Below are 4,454 nucleotides of genomic sequence, written 5' to 3' on the forward strand. Positions count from 1 at the left end.
TTCTTGTACACCGAAAGGGAATCAAAGAAACAGGTCGAAACGTTTAACGAAAATATTAACTTTTTCTCGATATTACGACATTAAGTGTATTAGAAATATTAGTCGTTAAAAAGGTATGTGTTCATTTTGGAATTCAAATTTTTATTTTTAAAAACTTTTACGTGTCTTAAAATGAAACCCATTAAACAAATTCAATAACTCTTTCGATATCCGCTTATAACTGAACGTTAGGATCAAATATATTTTTTTTTATTCGAACCGGTAAAAATTTGTAAGACGTAGTCAAATTAAAAACTATTAAACATTCCGTTTTTGCTTCAATTAATAAACGGTTTAAGCGGACCAAACAGCCTGTCAAAGTTTGTCAACTGGAATAATTTTTCCATAATTAATACCGAACTATTTTATTCCGAAGTGATTCTATACATAATATTCTGTATTCACATTTCATCTTAAACCGTTTATTATCAAAAATAAAGTTACAAATTGTTAACTTACCTTCGATCCAAAACCTATCTTCTCAGTTACTTGAATATATTTTGGCAAATGTACCGAGTCTGGTGGTGAAATCAACGCTGGAAGAAAGGAACACGAGGGATGGTAGACAGAAGCGGACAGCAGGTGTTACAAAGGTGAAAAAGAAACGTTACTAACAATACTTCTATACAACCCGTTTATTATAAGCTTGAATCATATATTAAATAGTATTCATGTTAAATATATAACTCAAGTTTCAAATATATGTCTACATATCTTATACAGTTTCTTTCAAACGTTTGTGCTTACTCGCGCATAATCTGAAAAGAAATGAGAAGAAGAAGAAGGAAAGAAAAATATTATACTATAGGGCTACAAGGAATTAAGAGTTACAATCGCTGGTGTTACGGCTTGCCGCGGTATCGGTAACGTTGCTTACAAAACAGGGGGCTTTCACGCGCGAAAACAAGGAAATGGAAACCGCCGCACCGTTGCGAGGAAGGAGCGCTCGTAACGGTCGATTCTCTGCATCTCGATCGATTTCGAGCTAAAAAATCGTGATTCGATTGACGCGTGCGCGCGCGCAGCGTTAACGACGAGATCTGTTACCCTCGAAGGTAAATCCGACAGTAACTTAACCGTGAACGTTCTATTCGAAAGTTCGGTAAAATACGGAAAGTGGAAGGTCGAATTTTCCATCGTTTATCTGGAACACGCGTCGATCGTGTTTGAGATTCGACCGATCGGAGGCTGCCGTTGGCGATCGAATCGGTTTGTGTGATGTTCGGGGAAAATGCTCGTTACGTGTCTCCGTACAATAATAAAAGAAAAGAAAAACCGTGTTCGCGGATCAAGGTTCACTGGTGTCTGCAGGCAAAGAAAACGGGCGAAGGTTGGACGTCTTAAGCGTAAATCAGTTTCCAATAGGGTCTGGCTATACACGTTCATCGTATGGAAATACCTTCTCATTCTCTCTTGCTCTTGCACTCTCTTCCTTGCATTCTTTCCTTCTCGCACGCCGTTTCGTGTTTTCTTTTTCCGTCGCGCTATTAACATTGACTACGTAATATAGTTTCGTGTACCTCTAGGTAGTAACATATTTATCTAAGATATTTTACCAAGCCAACGCTTCGCTTACGTGTGCCGAATCACGGTGGAGGAAAGTACTACTTGGGCTCGCTTTTTTTAAAGATTATTCCGCAGGTATCGTCGCGGCTCACGTCATCGATGATCATTCACGCCCTCGGATCGCAGTGAACGATTGCGCCTTGCGTGCTGGCTGCTGGATGGCGAGACGCCTCGTACGATTAATAAAAACTAGACAACTCTCTCGAAATTTCCCGGGAAGGAAAGACGAATATTTCCCTCGCGTTTTAGCCGATTCGCGACAACTTTACAAATGAAATCTTTGAGTCTCACGAAAGGTCTCGATACGAACAGTATAATACCCCTGGGGGGTGCTCGTAATTTATTGAACAAGGATTTAAAAATAAACGAACAGGAACTTCGTTGCAAATGTAGGAGCTTCATTTTTTTCTTTTTTTTTTCGAGGAACAATTACTGCAAAATTAAATGGAGTTAACCTATTACGAAACCTTTCGATTCCATTATCAGACTCGATAAATGTTACTGAAAATTGACTTTTCTTTATTGTGCGCCCGGCGCTTCCCTAATAATTACAATTGCATACCGCCATCTTTGATAGCCTAACCACACAGCGACGCAACGTTTCTCTTTCTTTCGATCCAAAATTCTACAATCAGTGGACGGATATACGAGCTAGAATTTCACGTGGTTCCTCTCTGATTTTTCGTGCGGAGATTCCAGCATTCGGAAACGTTTCTCCCAACAAAGACGCTTTCCCACGTTTTCTCGTTCACTCGTCACTGAAAAAAACTCGACAACTCGACCGGACATGAAGCGCAACGTTTGCAACATCGATTTTAAACTCGAACGAACACGGTATCCCGAGAAGAGTACCCACAGGGTGAGCCACCCTAACGCTCGAACCCAATCGACTTTATCAATTATTGTTAACGTCACACGATGCGAGGAACGTAGAGCAGAGAACTTTTCAAATCTCGTTTACATCTTGTTTTCCTTTACCGTAAAATCGCGCTTCTTTCTATCGACGTCCGTAGCACATACCTGGAGGACTTTAATAGTGCGAATAATGTCTCTCGGAACCGCAAGTTAATGTACAATGGGTATTTTATTCTAGACTGTTAGTAACCGTGCTATAACTTTTCCTACGTTATTGTTTATATACAAGAAAATTTCGAATACGTCGACTCATATACTATTCTACGTTCGCGTGATTACTAACGATCCAGAATGAAAGAAATATTAAACAGTAGTCCCACAAGTTACGAAACGTGTGTCGTTAGCCCGCGTGCGTGCTACAAACTTCGATAAAACGGAATTTCACTCTCACGATCCGAAGAATTAAAAGTATCATTTTCTATCTTAGTCGTTACGACATTGAACGAGATTTGAAAGACGACCAATGCTGCGTTCTCTATAGCAATAAATAAATTTCGTCGTCACTTTTCCTAAACGTTCAGAGGTTTACGAAATATTCCAGGTTCCAGAGTTAGAGTCGCCAGACCTGTGCATTCCGATTAAGGGGAATCGAAGTACATTGTATCCCTCTCGCTATTATTTTTCATTTTTTTCCCCCTTCGCGCATTGATCCGAAAATATGCTTCGCACCGAACATTACTATCCCGTAAATTCCTTATGAACACATACGATCAAGTTCGTATTTAACTCAAAACCAAAGGCTCGTTTTTCGTTCTTCACCTTAAGGGAACAGGAAACGCATCGTCGACGGATCTCACGTGGAACAAGACCGAAACGACGACTGACGGTTCACTTTGTATGTACATTTTCCACTTAACGAATGGCAATTTCTACGTAGGAGGCGTGGTGTACTCGATCTAGAAAATCACGATCACGTTGTACGTGTCGTTGATCAATCACAATTTTCTCGGCTGTAAAGGTGAAATTCGCCACTCGTAATCTTAATTTTCCAATAATTGCAAAGACTTTACGATGTCGTCGATGGACAATATTGAAACAAGATTACCTTGTTTGAACAAATGTTTCTATTTCTTGTACGGATCCTCTTTGGTAATAATTTGTTGGTCTTTGAAAGGAATTCGTGCCATGGTGTATCTCGTGCGATAAAAATTGTAAAAACTTTATTATATGGTCTAAAATTAGGTCTCTTCGAGATAGTTATTAACTTATTATAGTTAACAATGAATACGTACAAAAATTATAATTGGTGTAAAAAATATTTGTTAAATGTATATACACGCGTCTTGATGCTTTTGATTTGAAAGGACTACATGAGAATGTATTGAAGTATTTATATCAAAATTTCGCTGTTTCGTTACATCTATCAAACTATGACGATTTTAAAGAAAATTGTGAAAATCTTTAATTATATGTATATGAACTCATCGTTTCAAGATAAGCAAGGATGATATATAATTAATTCCATAAAAAATTATTCAACTGAATGTATAAGTTACAAACGACCACGCTATTACAGCGCGTATATACACTTAACGAATATTTTTTGCCCCTAACTGTTTTCATTTCTATACATATCTTTATCATTTACCGTGAATAAGTTAATTAATTAATTAATTATCCCGAAGAAAAGTAGCTGTAGATGAGATAATAACGTTCTTACGAATTTGACCACACAAGAGAATTTAATGTTTAAAAATCAATAAATTTTTGTCAAAGGTGATCCAAACTAGGATCGCCGAAATATTTAACCAATAAAGGTAATGGTAACGTCAACGATTATTTATTTTATTTCAATTGTCGTCAAAAGAATCATTTGACCTTGAATAACGATGAGTCGACAACTGAAAGATACGGTAAGCTTGTTTGCTTAATCCAGAAAAAAAGTAAGGCGACATATGAAGGACAAAACGTGATAACAGAAAGAAAAGAATATC

At 37.7% G+C, this 4,454-nt stretch overlaps 1 protein-coding gene across 2 annotated transcripts in view; it reads right to left on the reverse strand.

The window, feature by feature from the left end:
• Positions 1 to 659: 659 nt before the first annotated feature.
• Foxo (forkhead box, sub-group O) overlaps positions 660 to 4,454 on the reverse strand; it is a 276,490-nt gene continuing 272,695 nt past the window's right edge. For both annotated transcript variants that reach the window (XM_076316421.1, XM_076316423.1), the window contains exon 8: positions 660 to 4,454. This exon is cut by the window's right edge and continues 4,618 nt beyond it. The gene's annotated coding sequence lies outside the window, so the exon portion shown is untranslated.

The sequence above is a fragment of the Ptiloglossa arizonensis genome, chromosome 7, assembly GCF_051014685.1.
Source record: "Ptiloglossa arizonensis isolate GNS036 chromosome 7, iyPtiAriz1_principal, whole genome shotgun sequence".
NCBI lineage: Eukaryota > Metazoa > Arthropoda > Insecta > Hymenoptera > Colletidae > Ptiloglossa > Ptiloglossa arizonensis.